The 12,198-nt window shown below is 45.1% G+C and overlaps 1 long non-coding RNA gene across 1 annotated transcript in view; it reads right to left on the reverse strand.

Annotated features, from left to right (window-relative positions):
* Positions 1-493: 493 nt before the first annotated feature.
* The window catches only part of LOC144783462 (uncharacterized), a 140,860-nt gene continuing 129,155 nt past the window's right edge, over positions 494-12,198 (reverse strand). The window contains exon 3 of the long non-coding RNA XR_013601444.1: positions 494-604. This is a non-coding gene — a long non-coding RNA (uncharacterized LOC144783462). The remainder of the gene's footprint in view (positions 605-12,198) is intronic.

Below are 12,198 nucleotides of genomic sequence, written 5' to 3' on the forward strand. Positions count from 1 at the left end.
AACTCCACAGTACAGCCTTGGTGAGTAAGTGTGTTTATCCAACACTCCCAGCTCCCAAGCTGCTTCCTATGACGGAACACTGGACTGGTCCAGTGGGAAAAGTTCCTAACCCGGGAAACATCAGCAAGTGGAGGCTGTCCAGCCTGTCAGGCATCTGAATTCATGATAGAAAATATTTTTGATCAGTGTACACATGGGAACTCCAATAACACATTCAAAACAAAACAATCAGCCCCTCTGTGCACTCTGAGAAAGGAATGGCTGTTCCGGCCCCAGCCCTACCGGCCTTTTCCCTGTAACAGAGGGGCCTGGCACAGGCAGGCCTCCAGATGGAGGTTCAATGCATGCTGTTTAGTGCAGTGGCATTTCACTTGTCCATCAGATGTAATCTAATAATCGTAAATCCTACCTTTGTGCAGTTTTTTTATTTCTTGCTATTTACTGGGCTTGTTCGGATTCAAATGGCTATCACTAAACAAAAATATGTTACTAGCACACTTTCAATTTATTACATTAGCATTGCTTGTGGACTTCCCAGATGAGCAGGTAGGCTCTACCAGTTCAGTTCGGCGTTTGGGCTTTTGGACATTGGAATATATATGTCCTGCAGAAAAAAAAAAAATACATCAGTTAATACAAAAAGCAAGTGAACACGATAAACTAAAAACAATTTCCAAGATGCAACTGATATTTCCTTCATAGTAGAGCAGTAGAAGGAAGGTCACCCCCCCGCCCCCCCCCCCTCCAGAAATGGATCTACTAGAAACCATTTGGAACTGACTGGTCAAACTGGATTTGTTTTAACAAGGAGTGCTAAGTGCAGTTACTCAAGGGAACCCAGGCTTGTCAAATAAAGGTACCATATGCAAGACCAGCCATGAGATAAGGGCGCACCCATTTCATCATGGGAAAAAAAGGCATTCAGCAAGTTAAATGTCTGTATTATTTTAAATGCTTCAAACGTTTAACCCTATATTGTACAGGTGCATGAGTTACGTGTGGATTTTTTTCCAACACACCCCTTCCTATCTTCCTGGCCAGTAGCCTTTTTAAAAGCCTGCCATAATAGACGGTTTCCGTTTTGCTTAAAAACAGAGCAATTGCATTTTAATGACCCATCTGCCTGGCGTTTCCTGGCTCGGTTAACATTGTTGTTATAAAACAATACAGAATTTAACAAAATCTAGTAAAAATGTCTGAAAAAACCCTGTGGGTCGTCATTTGCAGATTCAGAACACAAAATAGCAGGAAATGTTTCAACCCATAGACAAACTCTGCCTGCACTTCTGAGGGGTGGGGGGGGGTGCATATCTCAATGGTGGGAGGTCTGACTTGAGGGAGGTTGCCACAGCACTGGGCCTGGTGTGTCGAGAAGTACCACCTACCAGAACAGAACTGATAAAGACCAGTCGTTTTTATGGGAAAAACGTAAGACATAATTTAGAAATTTGTGGGTTACTTATATGACTTTTATCAATACAAAATGTGTTGGTTGGGTCAGTCCACAGCCGCGTGCCAAAAATTCACGAAGTGTTTTGGAATGCCCCAGCAAATATTCAAAATGCCATCCTGTATCGTTCTGGAGATGTCACAGGGGATGGGGGTGGAAGGGGGGGGGGTGGGGAGGGAGACCTTATACTCCAGTTCCAGACCACACCCTCAGCCCGACACACAGACAGTGAATATGAGCACCTGGGGAAGAGTGACGACATCCTCAATCAGTCGCGCGGCATCAACATTCCATCCCGAATCCTGTCGAAAAATTGTATGGAACTATCAGTACCTGCTAATGATCAGGTGAATGTTAAATAATTCGCCAAGCGGTTACTTGTTTTCATATCCTCTTCTCTGAGATCTTAGCAAATAAAATCAATGTGTCAAAATCAGATCTTGAAAAGTGAGCCGGTCCATATGTAAGTCTCTTTAAATGCTTTACAATCGTCGCCATGTGTCAATTGTTTTTTAGGGGTGTTCCCTGCTTGAGAACGTACACCTCATACCTCTGGTCCATCTTGGGTATAATGTGAGAAGGTATACCCCTTTCTCTGGTCCATCCTGGGTATAATGGGAGAAGGTATACCCCTACCTCCGGTCCATCCTGGGTATAATGGGAGAAGGTATACCCCTTTCTCTGGTCCATCCTGGGTATAATGGGAGAAAGTATACCCCTACCTCCGGTCCATCCTGGGTATAATGTGAGAAGGTACACCCCTACCTCTAGTCCATCCGGGGTATGATGTGAGAAGGTATACCCGTATCTCTGGTCCATCCGGGGTATAATGTGAGAAGGTATACCCCTACCTCCGGTCCATCCTGGGTATAATGGGAGAAGGTATACCCCTTTCTCTGGTCCATCCTGGGTATAATGGGAGAAGGTATACCCCTTTCTCTGGTCCATCCTGGGTATAATGTGAGAAGGTATACCCCTACCTCCGGTCAATCCGGAGTATAATGTGAGAAGGTATCCCCCAGTGGTCGAAGTGGTGGGAAAAAAGTAGGGAAACTGTGGCGGAGATTCCGAGAGCAGGGATAACCCAAGGATTGGGTAAGTGGGCGGAGTCAGAGGTTTAGCCAGAATGTGCCAAACATCCCAATTTTTAGTATTTGTTAGGTGTTTCACCGACCAGTTACAGCTTATTGTGTCATTTAATTCAACCAATGGATACACTTGATTATTTAAGGTTTAATAGAAGTTATTGGCATTTAAATACATCCACAAAGTGGGTTTTATTTCCAATCACACAATGTCCCAAATACGCTTAAAAGTGGAATCACAAGCCATTTGTCTCCAAGCCATGCAGTTTCTCTCATTAGCACTTCTCCTCCCTTGTTCCACAAGAGCAATTCGAACATGAATGGCAAAATATCCTACTTTGCAAATGTTTTCTATATAATTAGGGCTCTGCCATATTTGCCACATAATACATCATCCACTGCATAATCTTACAGTTTTAACTAATCATTTTAATATCTCAAACGGATAAAAAGTTACTAAAAAACGTGTTTTGAGTTGCTGTAAAGTGGACAGGCCTTTGCAAAGGTTGACTGATCACCTTTCTCACAGCTGCATTTGTATGTTACACTGGTGCTAATGAGGCAGAATCTTTGCAGAGATTTAACATGTATATAAATATCAAAATAATAAAGTATAAGAAAATATACTGCATTACGCTGCAGCCTGTTTTTTGTTGCATAATTTAGTCAACTCTGTGGCATTATTTTGTCCCCCATTACTGCATAATTTGAGTGGCTCCAGAGCAGGCAGCATGTTAAAAGTGCTTGTGCATGAAGCAGAGAGACTGTGAAGTTTGCGAACGTATGGCCTCATTTATGAGAAATGACGCATCGCTGCGTGAAAACAGCGATGCGTCACTTCTCAGTGCGCACTCCTTGCGACATTCCTGATGCGTCATTTTTAATGTATGACGCATCATGTCGCAAGGAGTTAAAGATACGTCAGTATTTCTGACGTATCTGTAAGCGCAAAAGTGACGCGTTGCTGGAGTGTGTCACAAAAGTGACGCAACTCCAGCAATGCACCCTTTCACATGGGGCAAGCCCTCTTTTTCCTCTCATTTTGGAGATTTCATTTCCCGGTTAGTTATTAATTCAGCAAGAATCCTAATCATAGGCGACTTCAACTACTGGCCATTGGACTCTCGGGAAAGCGCCCTGTCGGCCGATTTCACAGAGCTATTGTATGGTCTGAACTGCTTGCAGCACATTTCAGTAGCTACCCACAATAAAGGCCACATTCTTGATCAAGTCTGGACGGCAAATTTGGATATCTCCCCCCCATCAGTTTATCCTTGCACCTGGTCTGACCATTTTTTATTTCTTTCTCATTAAAAATCACCTCGATTTTCCGCCCTCCACTTATGTCTAACATCACGGCTCGAAACTGGAAGCAGGCTGATACTTCTCACTTTCATTCCATTCTGTCTACCACACTCCCTAGTGACACCACCGACATTAATACGCAAATGGCCAACCTAGACCAATGGTTGACACTAGCAAGTGAGGAGGTTGCCCCTGTGAGAACTATCAGAACCAAACGCCCGCACGACGCTCAGCGCTGGTTTACCGACCAACTTAAACTGGACAAATTAGCCCTCAGACAAGCTGAGCGTCGATGGAGACAGAATTATGACCCCCTACTAAAAACTGCCTACATGGATTCATTGAAATCTTACAAAAATTCGATTATTCTGGCCAAATCATTTTATTTTTCCCAGAAAATTCTCAGTTCTACCTCTAAAACCAAGGATATCTTCTCTATTGTAGCCGAACTCTCCCTCCCTGATCGTGTCACAGCCCAGCCCCAACCCTCACAGGCTCTTTGTGATTCCCTTAACTCATTTTTCATCAACAAAATTATCACCATCAAAAATAATATTTCTCCCCCTTCCTTACTCAACGTCTGCGACCTTCCCCTTATGAATCCTGGCCGGCTGTACAAATTCCCCCCTATTTCTCAGTCCGAATTTATTTCTTTACTACATGTAGTTAGCTCTGGTTCCCCCAATGACTGCTGCCCCCCCCAAATCTTGAAGGATGCTTTCCTGGCCTGTCCTGGCCCCCCGTTAGATCTTCTCAACTACTCACTTGCTACGGGCTCGGTCCCTGACGCCTTTAAAAAAGCAGTGGTAGTACCAATTCTTAAAAAAACAGGCTCGGACCCTGCTGTACTTAGCAACTATCGGCCGATCTCCCTCCTCCCCTTCTTGGGGAAGGTGTTGGAGACCTATGTCACACGCTGCCTCAGCGCTTTCATCGAAACATCTCACTTCCTCGATGACCAACAGGCCGGCTTTAGACCGGCCCACTCAACAAAAGCGGTCATCGTGGCTGTGATGGATGCGCTGCGACAGGGGGCTGATAGGAACCTGGCCCAGGCCTTGGTTCTTTTGGATCTGTCGGCTGCTTTAGACACGGTCGATCACGCGATCTTGATCGACCGTGTCGGAAATGCGGGTATCCAGGGCACGGCCTTAACTTGGATTTGCTCCTTTCTCCATCAACGCTCCCAATCGGTTCAGCTATCTACCTTCTCGGCCCCCCAATCCTCACTCTCCTGTGGTGTCCCCCAGGGCTCTGCTCTATCACCCCTTCTGTTTAACCTTTATATGCAACCTCTTTTAGTTTCCCTCCGTCACACCCCTGCCATTGTCTTTAATTATGCAGATGATCTTCAGTTAATTTTCCCTATTGATTCCTCCCCTTCCTCCCGCATCAACTTTCAATCCACCATGCTTACCATCTCTGAGTGGATGAATTTCAGTCAGCTAAAGCTTAACCCCAGCAAGACGGAGCTGGTCCTGACAGGAGGGCCTGTAAATCCTTGGAGCTCCAGTTTTTGGCCCCAAGCTCTTGGCCCTCCACCCTGTCCGGTCAAGTCTGTAAGGAGCCTTGGCGTCACTATTTCCAGTGATTTATCGATGAGACCTCAAATTAACACCGTGACCTCGGCCTGCTTTTACCACCTACGCAGAATTGGCAAAATCCGTAGGTTTCTTTCCACAGAGGCTCTCATATTTGTCATCATGGCCCTTGTCACCTCCCGCATCGACTATGCCAACTGCTTGTATGTGGGGATCCCTGCGTACCACCTCCACCGACTTCAGCTGGTACAAAACCAGGCGGCTAGACTGGTTTTCCAACAGCCAAAGCACCAACATGTCACCCCCCTGCTGAGGAAACTGCATTGGCTTCCGGTTGCTTCCCGCTGTACTTTTAAAATGGGTTGCACTGTTTTTAAGTCTCTTCTTGCTCTTGCCCCTGCCTTCACTATTCTCAGTCTCAAACGTCACCTTCCTCTGAGGAGCCTTCGGTCATCTTCTCACAACCTCCTAATCATTCCCAGATTTAAGCGCAAAAAACACGGTGGCTCTTGCTTTTCTTTTCTTGCTCCCTCTACCTGGAACTCCCTTCCTTTCTCTATCTGACTCTGCCCTGACTACACCACCTTCCATAAACTCCTAAAAACTCATCTTTTTCAGTTAGCTTATGATTAATTGCTCTATCCACACTTCCCTGCCCCCTATCTCTGCTTTGTCTGTGAGCGCCATGAAACCAATTGGTGACCGTGCGCGGTAACAAGTTCTTTTAACATAACATAACATAACATGTGAAAGGGCCTGTGTCAGTCTTACGCCTGCTGTGAGGCAGGCGCAAGATTTTGACGCAACGGCGTCCTAAAAGTGACGCAGTGAAATCTCATAGATTTCACTGCGTCACTTCTACGACCCTTCCTAGCGTCAATACGCCCCCCTTGCATACATTATACCTGGCGCAGGTATAATGTGGCGCAGGGGTTTACAAAGTGACGCATCTACCTAGATGCGTCACTTTGTAAATATGGTGCAACAAGGCACACTTTTTACGCCACTGGTGTGTCACAAAAAGTGACGCACCGGCGGCGTAAAAGTGACGCACAGCCTCATAAATGAGGCCCATAGTTTGGTGTGTGTGCAAATCCTGCATTGCCGATCCTTGTTGAGTTGCAGCTACTACTGCTGAAACAAAGCCAATGGAGGTACCAATAGGTGAGGCTGACTGGCCTTTAGTGCTGGTGGTGCCCTGCAAACAATGTTCGTTGGTTCCCCCAATGATCACCTACGCATCGGACTCCCTCACTACCACCCTTTCACAGTCCCCCTCAAGTCTTCATAATCACACAGCGCCACTCATACCAGTGTACGATGTCAGAGCACTTTACATCACACACACTACACAGAGACAATCATTTATACATGTGAAAATCACTGTATTGGAAATGTTACATAAGACAAAGGACTACAAGGTGTAGAAGCCACATGACAACCATACTAGTAGCAAGTATAGTTTAATAGCTCACTGTTCTATGTTAGGATTTTAATTTATATATTGCAAGTAACAAAAGGATCTCTCTGACAAAAGCAGTAACCTACTAACCTAGTTAACATTATGTGTACTTTGTAATCTGCATGGTACATGTTCTTTGCAGCAGGCACATTAACCCTCTGTGCTACCTTTCCAGGAGTCAACCCTTCCACTAGACAACACCTCTATCTCTCTCTAGGAAGAACATTAATCACCGAAGTTATCATGACAGTTTTATTGTTGCTGAAAATTGCTGGAGGCCAGGAAGGAGGCAACACGTTTTTTTAAACCATAACATACTTGCAAACACTACACACCCACCCGAAATAGGTACCCAAGTGCGGTCACACCATTCGCCCCGCCCTAACCTGCTCAAGGTTCATGTGACCTCAGTGACAGAGTCACAGTGACTGGATCACTGTTGCTCTAGGGTGTGCTGCTTCATAGGCCTGCCGCAAGACTGAAGATGAACTTCAGTATGGACTGTGGGGGACAGGCATTCAAGGTTAACCCACAATTGACACCACTAGGGTACACCTGCTTGTGCTAAGACATCAGACCTTCTAAGGTCTAGTGGGGCCTTCTAAGGTCTGGCATGGGAATATGCTCCCTCAGTAGAGTGGTCTGATGGACTGGTAATGAAGGCTGAACCCGGTTCCCCAGTTCCAAATTCCACAGCTCTGGCCATAGTGCCACATCCTCTCCCCCATACTGCCCCACTGAGAGAAACTCGCACTGCCTTCAGCTACAACCTAATTGTGCCCGCTATAAACACTTGGATGTGGCTCAATTCAATTATGCACTTGATAAGAGTAATATGCTGCCTACAAAAAAAAAGTAAAAGCAAACACTCATAGGGAATGCAAGATTAAGTAAAGGATGTGAAATGTAAGCAGAAACAACATGGTTATCTTAAAGATCTGTCACTCACTATTCAGAAATCAGCGAGTGGTTTTATCTGAAAAGTTAAGGACATGACTACAGGGCCCTGAAGGGAACCGTTTCAATGTCCATTGCTTATATCCTTACAAAACGTTAGCAGTATTGTTTAAAAAGACCACATCCATAAACACAGAGGCATGGTACACATTTTGTTTTCCAATCCACCCATCAACCAGGTATTGCACTACATTAAGGAATGGTGCACTTCCCCACCTGGGGGCAACAATGCTGTTCAAAGAAAGACGAGAAAACCAAATTCCCGCTTCAAGACAAAGTCTGTAAAGCGAGGCTGATGTGTTTGGATGTGAATAAAACCAATCTGGTCACTTTGAAACCACTCTGTCTTGCTTTATTTAGTGATGTATTTATTTTTCATATTTAAAACCTTTTATTTCTCTCCATCCTGAGGCTGCACATTGGAATAGAAAAATGTCAGAAAAAGGGCATTTCCTGCAAGAGTGTTTTACTTTTTTGGATCCATTTCACAGTGAAGAAACTAAATGAAAGAAGGTAAGAGAGGTTGTGAACTGTTTCTTCAATTCACGGTTTTCAGTAACTGAGGAGCAAGACAGAAAGAGATGAAATAATAGGAAGAGATGGGGTGGGGGCAGCTGCCAGCACAGAAAAGAACAGGACATTGTCCGTGCGGAGCCTTATCTGAATGCCTTTGCTATTTCTGCCATCCTGGGACACAGTTTTGAAAAGAAAAAGTAGGGGAACAGAATCTTTTTAATAAAAGAAGTAGGGGCACGCTGTGCCCTTCCTACCCCGCCCATTTAGACCTCTGGTATACCCCTACCTCTGGTCCATCCTGGGTATAATGGGAGAACACATGGATACAAGGCTCCATAACTAAGGGACCTCCCAAGCCAATTCAGATAGTTGTGAGTTCACTGACACATCTGATTACCAAGTGACTCATGATGTGTCTACTAAATGCACTGTCAACAAATCCGGCAGGGGTGAAGGTGGGAAACACAAACCTCTCCCCCTAGTTGTGGTAACCACAGAACACCACCACAAACTCAGCAGAATGCAAAGTAAACTCAGACCACCTGCTCACAGACCCAGGACTATCTAACTCTAAAGCCCTCTATTTCACAGACTAGTGCCCAAATATCGACACGCACTGGGTCACCACTTGAGTGTTAAATGTTTGAGTTCTAAGACACACAAACACACACTTCCAGTAATACAGGCTAGTCTACAGCTCCAAAACCGGAGACATCAGCACACAATAGGGCATAATATCAAGGACTTATCGCCGAGTTAATGGCACTTCATTGCAGCCAAAGTTGGATTAAATGTATTGCTCCATTCACAAGCTGGTGCTAACAGCCTATATCACCAGTTTACCTGCAGCAGCCGCAAAAAACATAGCCACAGATGACCCCGGCAACTAACGCTAATGAGATGCAGAGTAGGCGTTCCCGTGCAAAAAGCTGAGACAACACCACTCCGCAACATTCTCAACGACCAGCCAGATTGGCGATAAGATCACAATACATGCGATTAGGCGAGTTAGCAGCAGAAAATTAACACCTGCTCTGATCTGTTGTAAAGTGGGACGACAGCCTGCACCAGAAAAGGGAGCCCAGACCAGAGCCACACCTGAGGGCAACTGGTGCCATAGAGCCACGGTACATGCAGGGCCACAACATCCACTGCCCAACCCCCAGGCCCCCCCCCGGGGCTCCACCCTGGGCAAAGACTTGTCACATCAACTTCACGGAATCATGTACAAAACATTCGCCTGATGTCGCACAATCACAACAGGTAACATGCATGTGTCATCACAAAAATGAGCATCACACATTCACCTTCGAATTACCAAATGGAAATTTATTAAAAAAACCTCAAAAGAACATTAATGAAGACTCATGGCGGGTCTCCTCGGGACAATCTGTAGGCCACAGCCTACAAGGCAAAAATCAAGATAAGAACGTGTGTCATGCGCTCATCAAAGAACAGAGAGAGAGCGAAGGAGAGAGAGAGATACAGAGAGAGAGAAAGAGAGGGAGAGAGAGAGAAAGACAGAAAGAGATGGAGGGAGAGAGGAAGACGGAAAGAGAGGGAGGGAGAGAGGAAGACAGAAAGAAAGGGAGAGAGAGAGAGGAAGACGGAAAAAGAGGGAGGGAGAGAGGAAGACGGAAAGAGAGGGAGAGGAGAGGAAGACGAAAAGAGAGGGAGAGAGAGAGGAAGACAGAAAGAGAGGGAGGGAAAGAGGAAGATGGAAAGAGAGGGAGAGACCAAAGGCCCAAAAAGAAACCCCTTTGGATTAATGCACACGTATCACACCATTCGTACATAAACCGCCTCTCACCGGTAGGATGAGAATTCATATAAAAAAAATACAAATTTATTCATAATTAAAAAAACACCGTACATATCATGATGCATTTAAAATTTGTAACAATTCCAAACCTAGACTGAATGGTAGTATTCAGACCATATAATCTACAGCACAATATAGTCTTTGTTTAAAAACACATTTATACACAAAACTCATCAATATGCAAAAAATTGGGAACATAGAAAGGAAAAACGAATTCCTATTTTCGAAGAGACCAGCAAATCATACATGAATCAATTGTAATAGCTGTAAATTATTTGTGAAAATGATGAGATTTGAAACAATTGTCACCACAGATTTTACGCAGCTTTCTTCATAAAAGCATCAACGCGTTTCGGTGGGTGCTAATTTTTTTGCCAACACATTCTTCAGGAAAGTTTACATAAAAGTTCCAATCAAAGTAAACATCTGAAAAACATGGACATTACAATGAATATATGACACAACCTTCTTTTTAATACAACAACCCTCTGTGCATACCACAACCCACTAGTGATAGAAATGAGGCCAACACATTCATCCACCTATATACTGATACCACACATTTGAGCCTGATTTCAAGCTGGAGACAACTTAGTCTTCCATTAGTGTATCTTTATGCATATGTTTAGTTTTGGGGGTCACCCTATTCATCACCCATATCTTGGTCTTTACAAATAAGTTACACATATCACAGGGGTGTGTGAAGGATAGTTTTCTCCATCTTTGTTCACACTAAGTGGTGCCCACACATATGGCATATATTAACATAGATGTGTCAAAACAATAGTATGCATTCATCTACCCATAGATTCTGGGCACATAAAGGTCTCCAGAAAACACTGCCAGCGGATACTATAGATCATCAGTACCTATACATAGGAATCAGTATGTTATCTAAACTGCCTCCATACACTAGGCATCAAGCCCACCGATTAGTTTTACAAGCGTAGCTAAACCATAGTTACCTTCAAGCGGATGTAGATCTCAGTATCGTATCTAACGATTGCTGTGTACTGATCAACTGTCACTATCTTCTATCAGGAAGTCCTCCAAATCTGAGTTTGAGAATCTAATCTAGAAAAAGACTAAATCCATGGTAACCTCAGTCTACATGCCTACCTTGCTGCCCCTAGACGATTGTGGTTAGGAGTTTGTCTGCCATGCAGTCGAACCCCACCCACACCTATTCAGCCCGCTTCTCCTGGCACTCCAACATACGGCGTTGTGTTCTTCGTGGGGGTCCTGGGAGGCAGCCGTGGTGGTGGGTGCTGCCTGCTGCATGGTCTGTACAGGGGGTGGGGCCTCCTCGTGGCAGCTGGGCTGCCCTGCTCCTGGAGGTGGGGTGCGGGTCTTTCCACGAGCTGTTGGAGGGCGTCGGAGTCGAAGCTGTTGTGGTCCTCCTCGTCATCAGAGAAGAGAATTTCGGGCTGCTCTGCAGAAGGAGTTGGATTTCCTTCTGCAATCTGAAGGGGAGATGCAGTTTAACAATTTGTTCACATGTATGTTGTCGCATTGTACATGTTTTCTTACAGACTACATGACAGTGTACATTGTGGCTGTTTGGGAGGAGCTGCCTATTTGATGGGGGACAGTGGACATTTTGAAAACATGACGGATTTGTGTTTGTACTTGTACATTATCAACTCACATTTCCCTGCAATGCCAAATGTGATTGCCCAGTTTCTACACACAAGCGGCACCAGTTGTGACCTGTGTTCTGCTGTGGACGTGTTGCAGTTTGTACCACATTGTTGTGAATGTTGATGTGCTCTGCATGTTATGTGTGTGTGTTCTGCATTTCGGGGGAGTCACCCCTGAAGCTCTGATTTTGCTGCCCCTTGTCCCTTTCATGCGGTGTGCCTTGGACTTCTGTGCCTGTACAGTGCTGAGATGTTGCATACTTGGGTACGTTGGTCTCTTGGTGGGAGTTGGGGGCTTGGGCATGGTTTGACCGCAGATGTGCTCTACTTAAATGTGCATGTGTGCCACTGTGCCCATCTCCCCCCGTACCCCCAGTCCCTGGTAGTTACTCACCCTGGTGCTGTTGTGTCCGGTCATGT

This window comes from Lissotriton helveticus, chromosome 9, assembly GCF_964261635.1.
Source record: "Lissotriton helveticus chromosome 9, aLisHel1.1, whole genome shotgun sequence".
Lineage (NCBI taxonomy): Eukaryota > Metazoa > Chordata > Amphibia > Caudata > Salamandridae > Lissotriton > Lissotriton helveticus.